Below are 19,616 nucleotides of genomic sequence, written 5' to 3'. Positions count from 1 at the left end.
GCATTTCAGCAACTCGACACTGACAGAGCATCCACTCTTGGGGACACAGTGGCTCAGCATTTGGGGGGGGGGGATTTTGAGCTAAAGGAGAAGTAGCTCTAGCTCTCAGGTCATTCACAACAAAAGGGGCAGACGATCTTGTTCCCAGCCACCAGTGATGAAGGACCGACATGGCAAGGCCCCCGCAAGAAGCCAAACCCTACTTGTGCAGGCAGCACTGGGGGGACACCGAGAGGGGGTTCATTCTGACAAACTGAGAAAGGTATCTGGGAAGGGGTGGCACTGGCTTGGGGCACAAAGGCCAGACGAGCTTGGAGTGATGGGCAGAGGCCAAAGAAGCTTTAAAGAAGCATTTTCAGCAGCCCTCTGGTGGCAAGATGGGCCTGAGCTGGGGGCTTCCCCGCCCTTCTTAAATATCATGATGCAGGAGGAAGGGCTGGCAGCTCCCTGGGGGACTCTGCTCCAGGACCTCTCAGTGCTCTCTCCCAGAGCAGGGATTTGAGAGCCCATCCGTGTGCCCTCCCTCCAAGTGTGGTAGGGGAGGTTCAGCCAACCTCCCCGCCTCAGTCAGGATCCCGGGGGAGAGGCAGATAAGTGAGCTCTGAAGGACAAGTTCCAGCCACCAGGCCACAGACTTACTATTTTTCCCACACACTTGGTTGGCCTGCGACAGGATGGCCCCGCTGGGCCCCCCACAGCTGAGGTTGGGAGAGGCAGGTAATAACAGGTCTGGGGGCCTGGGCAGGCCCCTCCCTCAGGCCTGGGGCCGGTGGCTGGAGAGGGCAGTGGGGCTTGCCGCTCTCCTCACTTCCTGTCTGCTGCCTCCTCCTGGTTTGGGGGCTTTCTCCCTTCCAGTTCAACACGGCTCAAGAGGAAGCTCTTTTCTCAGGAAGCCATTGGGAAGGTTCTGGTAGGGGCCGGCACGCACATGGTTTTCCAGGACTGGGGAGTGCCGACAGACCGCTGCCTGGGAGAGCCCATATCTCTCTTGGGGGCTCATGGGAGTGCAAACATTAACTTCCTGTAAGCCATTAACACGCCGTGAGACCTTTCCTGAGCCTCAGTTTCCCTCTCTGCAAATGGATGTCTTGGAGCTACCTCTGTCTAGTCTTTGAACAAGGCCATCTTCCTCTTCAAGCAGGTGAGTGGACAGATGGTTTCCTTCAAGCTTTATTTGTTTGAATTCCTACTCCTACATTGTGATTTGAATGGTCCCCCGGTGTCAAGGTCGCCAGACTTGAGAGGTGATTAAGAGAATCAGTAGAACCACCCCCACAAGTATGGGAAACTAACATTGGCTGAGCTCCCATCCATGACAGGCCCTCGGCCCATAGAAATTATTTATGTTGATCTTCTTTAGTCCTGACATTGGCTCTGGGAAGAGACAGTAATCATCCCCCCTTTCCCTAATTTGACAGAATTTCTTAAATTTCAAATCCTGAAGTGGTTTCCCACCACCTCCAGGATGAAATCTGCCCATTCTTCCCAATACCTCACCATCCCTCCAAGACACAGCTTCTACTATAACCAAAAGTATATTTATTTTAATCATTCACTTCAGCCCATTTCCTCTTCAAATACTTGACTAAGACTGATCATTGTAGCCCAGCTGTCTTGAATTCCAAGCCTCCTTTTGCTCTTCCCAGCCCTGTGCTCACAAACAGCCAAGGTTCTGCAGGTAGGCCCCCAGAGGCCGGGGCAGCCCAGAGTCAGCCACGGGGACCTCAGTCCCACGTCTCTGGATCTGTGGGATCATGGTCTCCTAACACAATGCCTGGCAGGGCCCCAGGCAGTGCATCCCATTCATTTTATTTCCTCAAGCCCTGTTCAGGTCCTTCTTTTCCCCAGAGAAGAGCCAAGACCTGGGGAAGGCCAGGGAGGTGCCCAAGGGGCACAATTTAAGGAGGCCCTCACTCCCAGGTTCCAGCGCGGCCCTGGCTCAGCTCTGAGGGTGAGGCCTCCTTCAACTCTGCCCTACAGGCCACACTTGCCCCGCCCTGGTCCCAGCCCTGTCCCTACATCCCTCCTCCAGCCCTAAGCACTGGCCTCTTCTCTAAGTTCCCAGCATCTTCCCTGGTGGGGCCAGATGTGATTCCCAGCCTGAGCTTCTGTGGCTGTAGGAAGGAGACAGGTTTCCTCCTTCAGTCCTGAAACCAAACTGGGTGTGGGGTTTTCACCCGTCCGACCTTCCAGCATGCTCCCCTCTGCCCTCCTCATCTCTCTGCTGCTTCTGCCTGTGGTCCCAATTCACCTCTTAGCTTCTATATAAAAATGATGATTTGGGGGGCACCTGGGTGGCTCAGTGGTTAAGCGTCTGCCTTCTGCGCAGGTCATGATCCCAGTGTCCTGGTATCAAGCCCCACATTGGGCTCCCTGCTCAGTGGGGGGCCTGCTTCTCCCTCTCCTACTCCCTCCTACTTGTGCTCCCTCTCTTGCTGTCTCTCTCTCTGTCACATAAATAAAGAAAATCTTTTAAAAAAACAATGATGATTTTTTTTTCAATGAAATAGTAGATAGCCATTAAAAATTGTGTTTCCACATGGGTGAATTCTTCTATAACCTTGATGTAGAAAAGACTTTCTAACTATGACTGAAAATCTAGAGGCAATCAAAGAAAAGATTGGTGAATTGACTATATAAAAATAAAAATAATAATAATTTCTATGGCAAACACCTTAAGTAATGTCAAAGTTAAATGATGAACTAGAAGAAAATATTTGCCATATGTACCATAGATAAAGAGATAATATCAACAGGGCACCTGGGTGGCTCAGTCGGTTAAGCATCTGCATTCGGGTCACGTTGTGATCTCAGGGTCCTGGGATCGAACCCTGCATCAGGCTCCCTGCTCAGCGGGGAGTCTGCTTCTCCCTCTGCCCCTGCTCCTCCCAACCTCTTGTGCTCTCTCTCTGTCTCAAATAAATAAATTAAGAAAAAAGAAATAATATCACTAGTGTGTGTGTATAGTCTTAAAAATAGAGAGACAAAGAACGAAAAACCCAGTGGAAAAATGGCCAAATGAACAAAAGTATGGGAAACTCACAAAAGGAATATAAAAGTTATTCTTAATCATATGAAAAGATGTTCAACTTCACTTATAATAAGAAATGCAAATCTGAACTACCTACACTACGGTACCGTTTCATATTCATGAGACTGACAAAAATTGCAAAATTTGACATCACCTTCTGTCAGCAAAGTTGTGAGCAAACAGGGTGGAAAACATAGCAGTACAACCCCATGGAGGGTTTTCTGGAAACACCCAACAAAACTACTATGTATATCTTGACTCTTCAACACAGGAACCTCCCTCCTAGACATTTACCCTGAGGATACACTCCCAAGCATCCGAAACACAGGTGCATGAGCCCTGCAGCATTATTTGGAATTGTAAGCTACAGCACCCCACCTCCATGGTCATCCGGAGGAGAGGGGCACAAATGATGGCATGTACACATGCGGAATACTATGTAGCTATGAAAACGTGTGGAAAGACCTCCATGAACCAATACAGAGTGTCTTTCGGGAGGTAATACTGAAAACATAAATAAAGTAAAGTATAAAAAAAGAATATATTATATGGTATCTTTTGTGTAAAAAAGAAAGGAAAATTAAAAATCATATATAAAAATGTGCTTATTGTTACAAAAAAGCAACAGAAGTGTAAGCATAGAAGAATGAAGTTGGGATGCAGGAGCGCAGGAGAGAGTGATACATCTCTTAGTCTAGCTTTTTGTGTAGTTCTGACTTGTGAAAGTGTGTTAACATTCTACCCATTAAAAAAAATTTAAACCAGTAAGAATGAGAAGGGGGGAAAAAAATCCCTAAACCTGGAAACAAATTGGAAAAAATAAACCTAACTGTATTTCAAATAAATCCTCTGACCACCCTGAAGGGCAAGAAAAGAAAGAAAGGACTACTCCAAGCTATTTATGAACACAGCAGGGAAGGAGGAGGAAAAGGAAGGATTGTCACCCTGCTGCTACTTTTTTTTAATGTAACAGACGATTAAGCAAACAATTGAATGTGGTGACAGCTCTGAGGTTTTCACTATGGAAGGAGGACATACAAATATGGAATTAGGGTCTGGGGAGACAAGAAGGAGCTGCAGCGGTGGATTGGAATTGGAGGTATTAGGATTGTGATTTGTAGCATACAAATGTACGTGTATATACATGTATATGTATGAAACACACGTGTCAGTACGTGTACATTCATGCACGTATTTCCTAGTTCTGTCCCCTGAAAGGACTAAGAAGCAAAGACATCCAGCAGCAGTGGGCACACCCAGAGCCCAGATTTTGGTCTCTAATTCCACTCCCCACTAAAAGGAAGCAGGGATTTCAGAGAAATGACTGGTTGTAGGGCTCATTCAGGGCAGGTGTGTGATGAGCCTGGAACCTCTTGTTATCCCAGAAAGTAAGTGCTCCAAAACAGGGACGGTGACGTTTCCAAATATCATGGGAGTCAGCTCATTAGAGGTTCCCATTGGTCAAGTCTGTGGGAATTTATGCACCACAATCATTAAGCACAGTGAGAAATAATAAACTATTGGAAAAACAGGAGCTCATCAGTCCACACAGATAACAGACAAACAAATACCATGTTACTACTTACACCAGTAAATGGGAAATGCTTAAATAGATTGTGCTACTATAGAACACCAAGGGCTGACTGGGAAATACAGAGGTAGTGCGGGAGCTGGAAAAGCATCATCTTACAACCATCACATCAAGGATGGGATCTGGTCAGAGACATCAATGGATGCTACCCTGGGGTATTCGCCTGGTTTCAAAGGGTCTCTCTGTAGATTGCTTACTGGTTTCAAAGGAGAATAAAGACCATTGTCATGTAGTGGAGGAATAGGTAATACTTTGATCTGGAGATTAAAATTAATGTCACCCGTGATGTCCCGTGTGGACCAGTGAGGACCAGGAGTGCCTGCCGATGTGGTGGCATATGAAGAAGCCAAGACTGTCTCCACAGGATGCTGGCCAAGACTGCATAACCCAGATCTCACCCTAAGGAAACACTGGACAAAACCCACAGGGGGAACATTTTACTGAAAATAAGAAGGGGGCATTGTGTTCTTCAAGAATGTTAAAGTCATAAAAGACAAAGAGAGGCTGTGAAAATGTTCCAGATTAAAGAAGGCCAGCTAAATGCAACCCCTGCCCTTAGCCCGGATCCCTACTGGAGGGCAGTGTGCTCTCTGAAGAACATCAGGAAGCTGACTGACAAAATTGGAATACAAATGGTAGACTGGAAAACCAGATCTACATGTGTATTCATGTTATGTTTACTGATCAACCGTACTATGACTATGCCCGAGAATTTGTGTATCCCAGAAGATAGGCAAATTTGCCTGTCTACACACATATGGGAATGTTTAGGGGTAACCGACCCTCCAATGGTTTCAACAAAGAGTGTGTGTTGGACACTCGTGCATGCATGATAGGAAGAAAACACCCATGATAAAGACAGTGGGGTAAAATTTTAACAACAGATGCATCTAGGATATAAAGATATAAAGGACATCTTTGTATTATTTTTATTTGTATAGTTTTCCTGTAATTTGAAATCATTTCCAAGTAAAACAATTTAAAACCTATGTTCCAACTTTTGAATGACAGTCCCTTCTCTGCAGGTGCAGAATCTCCTCGGCCAGGGACCCCTGGCAGGCACCCAGGTCAGGAGGCAGTTCTGAAATCAAGCCATCTAGGAAATGTGGCTTTGAGCAAGTGACTTTGCTCTCTGTCTCTGCTCCTCTGTTGGGCGATACCCTCCTCAGGGACTGTTGGACAACTAAAGCACATGACACTGGCAAGTGCTTAGCTCTATGGCCAATCGAGGTGAGCTATAGCTTCATTGGTCTCGTTTGTCATCTGCAGGAACCCCTTCAGGGTGCAGGGCTGGGAGCTGTCTGCGGTTCCAAGAGCCATGGGTGGTTTCCAGCAGGACTGTGAACCCAGGACAAGCCAAAGGTCTAGGCCTAGCCTCAGGCTGGCTGCTCCCTGGTGAAACTCCTCTGTAGGCAGACGGCCCCCCGTCCTTTCTTGGCATTGGGAACTTGGTGTCCTGGTGCTTTTGGCCTTGAGACATACTTTCCCTTGCCTACCCTTGGGCTTGTACCCTCCTTCAAGGCCTACTCCCAGACACTCCCCAGCACCTTGCTAGGGCTGCCCCAGTGCCCCCCTTCAGCTCCTTTTCCTGGTGTGGGATCAGATTTGGCATTTCAGAATGGCCCGTCTTTCCTCTCCCAGAGGAGCGCCTTGTGGCAGTATTGTTCTGGCTAAAAGAACAGTGACCCCTGGAGAACAGGCTGGGGAGGAGGCATGTTTCTTTGGGCTGGGGATTTTCTTGGAGACCATAAATTGACCTTCAGACCAGGTCTGTCCTGACAAGGATGTTGGGTCTTCCTTTCCACCACTGGTCTGTCATTTGGAAAAGAGTCAGTGCTCCTCTGTCCCCATCTGTCCCTCTAGGCCCACTCTCCACCCTGCCCACACAGCTCTGTGCCCTGGAGACCAACCCCTACGGACCATAGCACTGGGTTCTGCCCACTCTACACTTCTTCCTGTTGGAAGCCATTGGGGCCCAAGGGGAGGATGGATGGAGGGAGGGAGGTGAGGTGTTGAATGCTCTCTCTCCCTGTCTTCAAGGGCACGCCTCAGGGTGCAGCCCAGGTTGGGCGGCCCCCTCCACAGCACCCTCACTGTCTCCACTTCCAGCGTCCCTCTTCTCCTTGCCCCTTCAGCCCTGGGGAGGGACTGCACCCCAGTGTTGGGGGTACTGCCCTGGGTCCTGTGGGCTCCCTATCCTGCACTGGCCTTTGGACTCAACTCTCTTCAAATCACCCACTTTGAGGGCACCACCTGCTTCCTGCTGGGCCCTGCCTCAGGCAGACCCCTGTGGAGGGAGGCAGTGCCCTCTCTGTCCGTCGGTCCGTCCTTGTGTTTGGTGTTTGCCCGCCTGCGAGGCCCCGTATTACCAAGCTCAGCGAGGGGACCCACCTCGAAGCCATTCATGCCAGAGAACAAAAGCCAGAGCTGCCACCTGAGGCCTCCTCCCGAGGCTCACTGCTTCCTGCTCCGACTTCATTTCATCTTTCCATAAGTTGCTCTTAACTGAGAAGCATTACAAGAAGGGAATTAAAAGAGAGAAAAGTTGGTGGAGGAATGCCTTTTTTTCCCCTGGTTTAAGCCTTTTGTTATCAACTCTTTAGGAATCCGATTCAACTAGAGGAGCATGTGGCAGAACACGTTCTTCAAAATTAGTTCCAAGAGACACTCGGGCTCTTTTATTATTCATTCTATGAAAATCAAAATATTAGCTAACGCCTCTCGCGTCCTCCGAGCGGGCCTGGCAGCTTGTCTGATGTATTGTACGACTTGAAAGGGAAGAAGAAGGCCTTTCCTGCGCAGGCCTCCCTCAAGCCCCACTGCATCCCGCTCACACAGGGACAGAGAAACCCTGACATGCCGTGCCCGAGAGCCTCGCAGGCCTGGACCCACGCAGAGGTGTACTAGCACCAGCGACCTCTTCCTTGGCACCATCATTGCTCCCGAGGAGCCCGGGGGAGTCTGAGTCCTGGCAGAGCAGGAAGGCCCCTCCTGGTCCTGGGAATGAGGTCTCCCACATCCAGAGCCAGAACGGGTGTGGAAGAGGGTGAAGGGGGTGATGACTCAGGGACCCCAAAGCTTAGAAATCAAACCTGCTGGGTATGTTTCTTCTTGGAACCCCACTGCTGCCTTCATTTCTGGAAAGAATACCACAATGCAAACACATTTCATTTCTTGAGGAGCAACACAGAAATCTGGCCTCTGACACCCAGAGGTGTCATAGCAGCGACTTTAATCAGGCCCCTAGGAAGACAGTGAGGTTCTTAGCTGGGGAATGAGGTATAATTCTTTGGCCTTGAGGACTGTGGGTGGGACCAGAGCTCCCCAGCTGTTGGTTAAGTGGCTTCTGTGCCACGGGAGAGTAGACCAAGTACATCCCTTGGGAGCAGGGGACTTTCAGCTAGCTGGGAGTGAGGGAGACTACCCAGGGCCCAGTGTGAGGGCTACAGGTGGTCAGAGGAGGCAAAACTTCCCAGAGACTAAGTAGACCAAGGAGGGCTTCCTGGAAGAGGTGGTGTTTGATAGTTGGCTAAGCACTAGAAAGGAGAGGGGAGAGGGAAGGGCAAGGAGGACTGTGAGTAGGCCGGATGAGAGGGAGGTGGGCAGGAAATGGTCGGAGGTAAGGCAGGAGGGAGCCTGACCACAAGTGAAGGTATTTCTTCTTCCTTTCTTTCGTTACCTTGAGCAATCCTAAATTCGCTATTAATCTCCCAAGACCTATCTTGTTGATAAATGTTGATTTCCCCTGCACACCTGTTCATATTTCTGATGGAAATGTATTATATAATCACTCTATTCGGCTGGTGATTACCATGGTAATCAGGCACGCTCAGTGACAGGCCAGCACTCCTCTTGAAAACAAGATTCTGCAGATAGGGGCTTTCATTTCACTTATGTTGTGCCTGGGGAGTGAGGGGAATGAAGCAGGCATGGGGCAGGTGTGGGGGGATGGGTTCCTACTCTGGGAAAGTCTTGGCCCACTGTGGAGCCCGAAGGTCTGGGAGGGCTCTGCAGGAAGACAGGGGTTAGTTAAATGGGGGCAAATCCTTCCTAACTTGGGGCTCTGCAGTGTGCACACAATTGGGGACAGCTTTGCGGGATCCCGGGTGAAGAGAGGATCAGAGCAACCCAGTGCCCAAGATCAGGAACCTCAGCTAGAACCTCATTCAACCTCCCACCTCCATCTCAGGAACCACCTCTGTGCCTTGTGGAACCTTACAAAGGTGTTTCTCCCTGTCACAGGATTATAGTAGAAGGTCTGGGGAGAGCACCACGTGTTTGAACTGTGTTATTTGGTCCCGATGTTCTATTTTAAGTTGGTAAGAGCTCCAACCAGACGGCTTGGCTTCCAATCCCAGCTCCACCGCTTTCCTGGCTGTGCGACCTCATGCAAGTTACTCAACCTCTCTTTTCCTTCTTGCTGGCCAAAAACAGATAACGCGAATTTCTACCACACAGGATTGTTGTGAGGATTAAGTGAACTGACGTGTATAAAATGGTTAGCACATGCCTGCCACTGAGTAAGCCCTTAAAAATGCCTGGGACACAGTAGCGCCTCCCTTCTCAGTGGGTGGGGGACAGGGAGGATTGAGGGTACAGTCAGTACCCTCAACTTTGTACAAACATCACCTCCCCTCCTTCTGACAGCCCCACGTAACCCTCTCTGCCCGATGAGCAGACCTGAACCCAGGCCCCCTGCCTCCCTGCCCACAGCATTTTCAAATTCCTTCCCAAAGACATCAGTCTGCCAGCCTCTGGCTGTCCCCCCAAAACTAGGACCCGGCCCTCCTTCTCAAGCATAGTCACCCCCATACTCTGACTGCCATCCTAGGAAACTCAGGCCTGGTGGGCACTAGGTTCCAGAACGCTCGCTTCCTAAAAACAGATAAACATCCCCAGTTTCTAGTCGCCCCTGCAGTTGCCCATATATGTTAGATGTTGTTGAATGACAACCACCACCACGATAATAGTAGGAGCTGTGCTTCTCGCTCCTGCCGTTGCAGGCTCTACGCTAAACCTGCTCACTTGACTAGGATAACTTTTGTCACTAATGGAATTATTGTACATGGCACCAGACACTGTATGATCCAAATCGGGCCAAGAGCTGTGGGCTCTGCCTTCCAGGACCCATCCCCCAGAGACAGCTGACAGGCCATTATTCTGTGTCCCGCAAACTCTGTGCAGCGATAAGGAAACCCCACCAATTTGATGCTTTATCTGGTTGCAGGTGGAGGAGAGATTATTTCAATCAAGATAATGATTCCATTTCTTGGAAGGAAATGAGATTTTTTTTTTTCGAGGCCTCATGGGGGTGCCACCAAAATCTGTCTCAGGTCGGAAACAGGTCATGCACAAGTTCGAGGATTTTTCCGGCAACCTCAGAGAGAACGTGAACATGAAGGAGAACGGAAAGGAGGGAGTTTGCTTGCAAGAAAACACACACACACACGCACACACAAACACACAGGGCAGGCCTATGAGATTACAAAGTCAGCTTTCTTTGGCTATTTACAGGCATTTGACAGCACCTGTGAAACCAGCATTTAGAAGATAAGTTCACATGGTGTGAGCACAATGGCCTGGATTTCAAACCAGGTAAGTGGTCTAGCGAGGCAGTAATGATAATGGAGCTCTGGAGACCAGAAGCTCAGCTGTGGAAGGGACCTGAGTAGTCAGCCTGCCCAGCACCTAGGACAGATGTCCTGTGTAACTTTGTAGATGCATGTCCCAACTACTCTTCCAGCGCCTCTGACAGGGAGCTCCCTGGCTGAGGGGACGCCCCCATCACCGACAAGCTCCTATGTTAAGAACATCCCCCAATCATGGTAGGGACTCCATAAAAGGAAACCACGAGGAAAAGTCACAAGGTGCTGAAGCTAGAGTACCTCTAAAAACACTTGGACAACAAGTGTAGGTCATCCAACAATATGCAAATGACATTAGGCAATGAATGCAGTGAGACCAGAATAATTGGAACTAAAGGGTGAATTTGGTGAAATTCTACATTATTTTAAATACTTCAGAATTTCAAGGGCTGTAATACAGCATCTCAAACTCTTTACAGGTGATGTGCAATGATGCTGACATCAATTGTATCTATAGTAACTTCAAAAAGTTTGGGAATGTTTGTCAAGTCTGTATGCATTTAGAACATTCTGCTGAGAGCTGACTTGGTGGGCTGTTCTCCCTTGATCTCCAAAGAAAAGGTGCATTTTAGCTCAACTCCTTCAGAAGGAAGAGCCACAACTGCTGACTCTTCAGTGTTTTTTGTTTGTTTGTTTTGTTCTGCTTTGGGTTTTTTTGTTTGTTTTGTTTTATCTTACTGTACTGTATCAGATTCACCAAAACTTTGAAATCTACACCACACCGTTGTTGATGTGCATAGACTATCCCTGGAAAGTAACCCCAATCCTGGTAATGCTGGTGGTCACCAGGAGAGGAGTTGGGCTGTTTGGGGACATAGGTGGGAAGGAGACTTTTCACAGTATATCTTTTGGTACTTTTGAATTTAGACTCATGGGACTGTATGACCTATTAGGAAAAAAATGATGGTTAAAAAAGCACATACTTGTTTCAGTGAAAACAGACTTTGATACTCACGATGTCTATTTTAATACTTATACTCTTAAAATGCAAACTTAAAATTGTGAAAATTACTGCCAAGTCAGGTGAAAATCTCTTTTGGATGTCTTGACAATAGTGATTTTCACAGGCACGGGTGTAGATGCAACAAAGGCTCCATTCAGATGGGACCACTTTGCTGGCTGGGACACCTCCTCCCAGCTGCTTTCACCTGTGATCTTCTCCAGACCCTGGCTCTTGGTTAAAGGCATGCCTTGGAGTTTGGTAAACGAGGGGTTACTTGAGGCCTGCCCCTTGCTGCTAGGTCATGGACGTCAGTGCTTTGCAATTCACACGGATCACGCTAACAAAAGACACAGGCCCTCCCTGACAAGTATTCCCTAAGAGCGCTCCTTGGATATAACACATGTACCTGAATCCTTGTCTCAAGCTCTGCTTCTAGGGACTCTAACCTCCATCATTCAAACAACGGTTCCAAATGCAGCCCCCTCGTATCTTTCCTGAGGTGGTAGAAACGCACGTGAGCCTTCCTCTTCGGGAGCAGAACCATAACCACCTTCCCGCCTGGCCCAAGCTTACCAGTCAACACTATACATCCCATGAAAGCCGCCCAACAAAATGTTGACCCATGCGAAGAGAGAGCTCCACCAACCAGACCCCTGTGGGGGCCACACAAATACTCTCCTTCTCCAGGAGGAATGAGCAGGAGGCAGGGGCAGACTCAGCAGGCCTGTCCCACAATCAGGTATCCAACTACGTGCAGCAGGAGTTGGCGTGAACGTCAGCTCTATCTATGATTGGCTAGCGAACTGGAGGGAAATAGTAGTTCCCAGCCTCAGCTTCCTTACCTGCAAAATGGCAATACCCACAGAGCCTCTGTGCAGCTCGTGAGGGACGGTACTGCGGGAGGTGTGCTGCAAGCCAATGATGCCAAATAAATACTACTTATGATTCTTGAGATCTAGGACATGCTAGCTTCTCCTGCTTGCTGCAACAAATAATTCCCCTTTGTCAAACAATTCCATCTCAGCTGCCCCTCATCTTGGGCATCATACCTAGAGCTCTGGATGTGAGAAGCAGCTCCAGAGAAAAGCAAGTGAACATTGAGAGCACTGTCCTGGGGACCATCCACCCGGAGCTCAGGGGGCTTGCTCATTGATCTCAGGGTCCTCTGGTGGCCCTCAGCTACAGCTGCCCAGAGAGGGCCATCTCTCTCTCTCTCTTTCTGTATCCCTCTCTCTCTCTCTGAGATCCAGGGAGGATCCCCCATGTGAATTTCCTGTAATGTATCCAGTGTCTGCACTAATCTCAAATACAACCTCAAATGTGGTGAAAAATCCATGCGGTCACTGTTATGCAAGTCACAGATGAACTGGCAGAAACTCAACTTTATTTACACAAACGAGGGAAACCTTATTCTGTCCTGATTCTTTGCACATTGATCATTCATGGAGACACTTCCAGCCCTTTACCACCTGGGCCAGCCCAGTGTCACCAGCATTTTCCTCTGTCCCCGCATAGGGCATTGGGTGTTCCCATCCTAGCACTTGTTGCTTCTACCCTGGAGTGGCTTCCCTCCTCTATCAGCCTCTTCCAGTTCAAGTCCCTCTGTCCCCAAGAAGTGGGCCCTGACCAGTCCTGTCACCAGCACTCCTAGCTGTGGTGTGTGCACCAGCGTGGACAGTAAGCCCATTCTTAAAGGTCTTTAGTAACCTCTTCTGCGGGTTTCTTCTCCTCCCACACTGGCTCGAAAGTGCCTCCAAAATAGAGCCTAGGCCACGGTTCCTCATTATTTCTCAGAGCCTGCAGACAGCGCCAGGCACCCAGTGATTAAGAACATTCTCAGCTGGGTTGGGTCTTACGATCGCTCTTAGTGGAACACACTGCTAAATGGCCTGTATGAGAATTTATAGTTCTAAGTGGGCCAACCTATTTAGCAAACTCAGAAGGGTACAAACTGTATGTAGTTCTGGGGCCAAAAATTGCACCTGTTCCTTTATCCTTCGGGGGTCCTGCTCTCCCTCAAACACCAACCACAAGGGAGCTACACTCTTTCCTGAGCTGGAGGGAGGGCAGAGCCTGGGTTCCAACCATCCACCTTCCACTCCGAGGAAGACTTCCATTCCCGGACCAGCCCCGCCCGGCCGGACACAGCTTCCAGAACCAAAAGCCGATTTCACCGAGGTCATGCCCCCTTCCCCAGACAGGGAAACCCGCCCCCTCCCAGGAACAGCATCAAACCACAGTCCTAAAAAAGCAAAATTCATACTCACGAGCAATGACGCCTTCCTCTCCGATTTCAGGCCAGCAGTCTCCCTGCAAACCTGCTCATTTCCTGCAAAGAGAAGAAAGGGATGGAGAAGCATATTAGCATCTGCTCGGCTATCCTTTGGCAGTTTCCTGGCTGACCTCGGGCTTCGGCACCTTCTCTCCTCCTTACTCCCCACGGCACTCTCCCCTCCCAGGAACACCGTGTGCTAGCTGGGTGGGCGCCCCTGCCTCCCCGCACGCCTCCCTCCCCCTCCGCGGAGCCATGCCAGTCTCAGATTGACCACTGCCTCCAATTCCCTGAAGGCGCTGGGCTTCTTCCCACTCTGGAGTGAGGCCTCCTCTTCAGTAGCATGGGGTTGCCTAGCAACCCCGCACACCGGCTCAGAAGGCCCTCCTAAATTGGACCTCACAGCACAGGGCATCTCCTTGTACAGCTGCCGGAATCTTAACAATCTGGCTCTGAATAATAACACAATGGTAATTGCATGCATGGGCCCCAAACTACATTTAAATAATGTTCAAGAGCTGACACACACCAACAAAGGCCAGAAAATGCATTGCGGAGGTTGACTGTAAGGCCAGGCGGGACGTTGGGTGCGGGAGGGAGATGACACCAAAGACTCGCGTTAATGACAATGCCAACCTGAACTGTAAATCCCCTGCCTTTCTGCCTGAGTGTGTCACCACTTTAATGCGCTTTAAGTGAGTTTGGGATCTGCAGAGGCAATTAATGCCCAGAGGTAGTGATGCTTTGAGACAGGCTGCCCTTTAGCGGGTTTTTGGAGGGAGCCGGGGAGGGAGAGAGGACAAGAAGGGAGAACTGGGCGTGAGTGATGTCCCTTGGCTTTTACAGTCGTGGCTAAGTACATTTTAGAAGGTGGGAGAAAGAACTTACCAAGCGAGAGCACAAAGCACTTGCTGCCTCGGCAAGGGACAAATTCGACACGACTAATGTGTTTCGGGATAAGAAGTGAAGGCAAAGAGGCTGGAAGCTGGCAAACACACGGACCAAAGCCCTCAGTGGGGTGCGGGATTGGCCGTGCACAGCTCACTCCAGCCTTCAGTCTGGGTCCCTGGCACAGGGTAACCCCGAGCTCTGCTCCAGGCACCAGAGTCTCAGCCCAGGGCCGATGGAAGGCTGGTGAGCCGCTCTCTGCAGAGCGACAGCAGTGACACCCCCAGGTCAGCCCTGCTCCTTCAAAAGCCTAAAGCATATTTTTTTGTTTTGTTTTGTTTTGTTGGTTTTTTTTTTTTTTTTTTTTTACAAAGCTCAAATTCTTCCTGCAAGGGACTTAACCAGATACTGGCATAGCCACGTCTCAGAAACATGAGTCACACGAGGCAAGAGATGGAGGCAACCCAGGGGTCAGTCGACAGATGAATGGAGAAAGGAAAGGTGCTCGGCGCACACAACAGAGTATTACTCGGCCATACACCGGAGTATTACTTGGCTGCACAATGGAGTATTACTTGGCCGTACAACGGAGTATTACTCGGCTGTACAAAGGAAGAAATTCTGGCAGGTTCCACCGTGGGGATGAAGCTTGAGGGCCTTATGCTGAGTGAAATCAGCCAGCCACAAAAAGACAAATACTGTGTGACTCCACTTAGATCACAGAGACGGAGAGTAGGACAGCGATGGCCAAAGGTGGCAGGGAGGGGCACCAGGGAGTTAGTGTTCGGTGGAGACAGAGTCTCAGTGTGCAAAGGTGACAAAGTCCGGGAGACAGATGACGAGGACGGCTACACAGCAACGTGGATATACGTCACACCCCTAAACGACACACTTCAAAATGGTTCACAGGGTAAAGTTTGTGACATGTATTTTACCACTAGGAGTACAACATACACAGTCGATGAGACTTGGTCTATCTTCACCTTGGATGTCAAAGGGGCCTGTGTCATTCATGAGCTTGGCCACAGAGGCTGCTCATGCCTCCCCGCAGGGACGAAGGGGACAGGGAACCCCATAGCTTGTCCGCATGGGGTTGGCGCAGCAGAGTGTCAGATGGAGGCGGGGAGCGTTGAAAAATAAGTCCAAGCACCATCACCCTCCGGAATGTGGCCTCCTTGTACCCCAGGAGTCCCGTCCACCACCGCCTGCTTCCCTATCCAGGCACGAAGGCTCTGAGGACCCACTCTGACTTTTGCCCTCTGCTGCCTCTATGTCCCCACACCCCCTGCCTAGAAAACCCTTCCTGTGCTGTCACCCTGACCTGCTCCTCCTCTTTCTAGGGGGCTCACATCAAGGACTGCCTCCTCCATGATGCCCTCCAGATGCTCCCATCCCCCCGTGTCCGAATGCTGCAGGCTGCCATCAGTCCTGGCTTCGTACTCACATTTGTATCTGGAAGGCTTGCCTCTCCCGATACATCCCTGGCAGGACCCTGGATAAGGATGGTCGTTAACCTTTTCTGTCTGCCACCGGCCCTGGCTCGGGGCTGAGCACACCATAGCCCATCACCCCAAGGCTCTCGGAGGGAGAGCCCCCTGCTTCCCTTCCTAGGGAATCTGCCCACAGCCCCGCTGCCTGGGGTGGAAAGCACATCTGTGTGTCACCAAGGCCGGAAGCTCTGTGTGGACAGGCAGGTGCCTCCAGCCATCTAGCGTTGCAACTCAATGTGTGCAATAAACAATGGAGCATTTACGGATTTTATTAATTTGGAAAGGTCATTAGAGCTAACAGCGTCTCCAGGTGAAAGTGAATAAATAGCGTGGATTGGTTTTTTTCTTCAGTGTCCTGAGCTGCTTCTTGGGATGTGCTTTAAAACCTTAGAGAACAGTGTTACAAGTGAAATAAATAAAAAGATGGGAGGGAAAAAACCCAGGCTCTGGAGGCAAGAGGAGACCCACAAGAGCTCTGCAGAAACCTCTGCCTTTCTCTAAGCCTGTCTCCCCCAGTCTGTAAAAGGAGGGCATGATTGCTAAGCTCCCTCCAACTTAAACTAAAATTATGATAGGAGATAATCACGCGAAGTTAGTAACTTTCTGAAGGAACAATTACCCCCCCCCCCCGCCAACTCTACCCATCCTCCCAGGTGGTGGACACCCCTGCAGCTCTGGGTAGCAAAGATGGGGGTTCAGACCCCAGAAGCCAGGAGAAGGGCCTTAATGATTCTAGGGGCCCTCACAGAGCCTGACCTGGAGGCTCTCAAACCCGACTGCCTCACTCTCCCTCATTAGATCATTAAGGAACACTCTGGACTAATGACTGGTTTGATCCAATCTCCAGGAATGGCTGGAAATGGGCCAAAGGGTGGCATCCAGGCTCCGTCTCCCCAGCCCTTGGCTCCGTGACTGACTGGCAAGGTCTGTCAAGAGCCAGGTCTCAGCGGGCAGATGCCGCTGGTTCTCCCCGAGGCGAGAAGGAAGGAGCATTCAAGAAGACGTGGGGTCTGGCTCCAGCCTGCTGTCATGGGGGGAAGCGGCTGGCCCTCGACCAGATTCTGCAGTCCCACCTCCCCCACTACCTCCCCGCCCCCTCTTCCCATTGCCCCAAGTGCTGACAGAGCCCCACAGCGGCCCCGGCTCCCACCTCCAGATCCCTCGTGGCTTCTAGAAGCAAGAAGACGACCACGTATGAATCAGAATTGTGTGACTCACAACCTAATACTAATATTAACATTAGCGTTAGTATGAGTTAATATTAATGAATATTTGTGTGACATTTTCTGATTACAAGAGTATTTTCCCACTTGTTTATCAGGCAGGTAGGAGAGCTTCGATTCATTTATTGAGCACCTGCTGTATCTCAGGGTCTTTGCTACCTCCTAGGGATACAGACACGAAAAGTGTGTCTCCTGCATGCCAACTCCCTCCAGGACGTTGAAAGTCGGGAACACAGAGGTCCAGGGAAGCTGAGGAACTTTCTCAGAAGTGTTCAAACCGAAACCTCAGATGCGGAGGGCTTTCGCCATTGTCCCTGTACGGCCTGTGAGTTTAGCATGAAATTGAGCCTCCACAACGTCACCCAGAAGGGCCCAGCCAGAGGACCGCACGCCTTGGGGACAGGGAGTGTTGATGCCCAAAATGAACCAATGCCTGGGGTTGTCAGGCCCAGTGGCCCTGAACACTGCAGAGGGGTAAACCCTGGACTGGGCACAGGTCAGAGCCTACTGCAGACATGGCCTTGACCTCTCATGGCCTTTCTGCTCATTGATAAACACCCTTCCTCTCATCAGAAGGGCTGCAGAGAGACACTGTCTGGAGAGCTGAAGCAAATTAATGACTTTTTTTGGTTTTTGAGGTTTTTTTAGTCTGCAGTCATCTTTGTTTTCTAGAAGTTGCCACAGCGCTTACAATCAGCATTTGACACAAACTGATATTGTTCTTTTGAGGGTTTTTACTGGCTTTTCAGAAACTATAATGTCCATGGTTGGGGGAGTACAGCCAGGGCGCCCCAGCCCAGAGACGGTAGATAAGTCACCCCAAGTCATGCCAAGGATAAGCACAGACCAGAGCCAGAACCCAGGTCCCCAGACTCCCAGGCTCCAGCCTACAGGCTCAGGCGGAGTCCCGCTGGCTGTGAGCCCCCACAGCAGCTCCGCAGCAAGCCTGCGAGGCTGGGATGGGGGCTCTCTGATGCCGGATGGCAGCTAGCACAGGCGGATTGCCACCTCCGCCCCTTCAGTGGCACTCAGTGATCTGCTCTGCCTCCTAGCCTGGTGTTGTGAGCCTCACAGCGAGGGGCCGAGGCAACGAGGGGTGCCCTTAGGGACAGCAAGGTCGCCATCTCTGTTGCAGGGACCTGTGGCTCTAAGGAGGCCATCACGCATTGTGGTTTGGAGCTAGGCTGACCCCGCTGTGCCACCCTGAGCAAGTGACTTAACCTCTCTCTGCCTCAGATTTCCCTCGGCCCGGGCAAAATAATGGCGCCCATTTCCTACCTCACAAGGTTGAAGTGAGAATTAAATGAGAACATGGAGGGAACCCTTGGCCCAGGGCCTGGCATCTATAGGTTCTCAGGTGTAGAGAGTGAGATCAGACTTCCCCTCTCGGGTCAGCTCCATGAAGAGGGAAACCATCTGGAAAGGCTACACGTCAGATGATGCCAGCTATAGGATATTCTGGAAAAGGCAAAACTCAGAGATAGTAAAAAATCACTGGTCACTAGGGGAAGAGAAGATGGACGAACTTGGGAATTCTCTAATCCCAGAGGATTAGAATAGTAAAACTAGTCTATGATACAATGGTGCACACACATCATTATATATTTTCAAAATCCATAAACAGAGTAAACTCGAATGTAGACTCTGGACTTTAGCTAATAACGAAGAATCGATGTCAGCTCACCAATTGCAACAAATGTCTACCCTAATGGAAAATGTTAGTAACAGGGGAGCCTGGGAAGGAGGGGGAGGCTGGGGTAGATGCAAACTCTCTGTTTTCTGCTCAATTTTTCTAGACACCTGAAGATGCTCAAAAAAACCAAAAAAACCAAAACAAAAACAAGTCTATTAATTTTTTTAAAAGCAAGATCAACCACTCCAAAGCAGGATACACAGGGCCCATCTGTACATGGGCCATCACCAAGCCCCCGTGGGTATCCGGGCACCCCAAGGGAGACCTACAGTTGGACCAAGAGACTAGTGTGGTCCTCCCAATGTGAACTGCACCTGTGTCTTGTGTCCAATCAAAACGTCAGAGGCAGGGGCGCCAGGGTGGCTCAGGGGCGCCAGGGTGACCTCTGCCTTCGGCTCAGGTCATGATCTCAGGGTCCTGGGATCGAGCCCCGCATCAGGCTCTCTGCTCAGCAGGGAGCCTGCTTGCCTCTCTCTCTGCCTGCCTCTCTGCCTACTTGTGATCTCTCTGTCAAATAAATAAATTCTTTAAAAAACAAAAACAAAACAAACAAAACATAAACGTCAGAGGCAGTGTAGGGAGGCCAGGGCGGGAGGCCGAGTGGGGAGACAGAATGGGAAGGCCAGCAGGACCAAGCACCCCAGCAACCAGGATACCTCTGGTCACCGGGGGGTGACTCAGCCCTCACTTACCCTTCTTGAGCACACTCTATGCCTGCCTCACCCCTCCCTGCCCTCCAGATAGGGATCGAAAAGAGACTCAGCCCCTTGCCCACAAGCCAGACTCCTCCTAGCCTTTTCCTACGTTCTCCACCTCCAACACCAGTATAGTAGGTGCTCG

General features: G+C 50.1%; 1 protein-coding gene across 2 annotated transcripts in view; it reads right to left on the bottom strand.

Annotated features, from left to right (window-relative positions):
• The window catches only part of ZBTB7C (zinc finger and BTB domain containing 7C), a 339,190-nt gene that overhangs the window by 137,440 nt on the left and 182,134 nt on the right, over window positions 1-19,616 (bottom strand). For both annotated transcript variants that reach the window (XM_059139105.1, XM_059139107.1), the window contains one exon: window positions 13,478-13,539. The gene's annotated coding sequence lies outside the window, so the exon portion shown is untranslated. The remainder of the gene's footprint in view (window positions 1-13,477; window positions 13,540-19,616) is intronic.

The sequence above is a fragment of the Mustela lutreola genome, chromosome 11, assembly GCF_030435805.1.
Source record: "Mustela lutreola isolate mMusLut2 chromosome 11, mMusLut2.pri, whole genome shotgun sequence".
Lineage (NCBI taxonomy): Eukaryota > Metazoa > Chordata > Mammalia > Carnivora > Mustelidae > Mustela > Mustela lutreola.
Note: the sequence above shows the minus strand (reverse complement) of the source record. Positions and strands in the feature narration are given on the sequence as shown.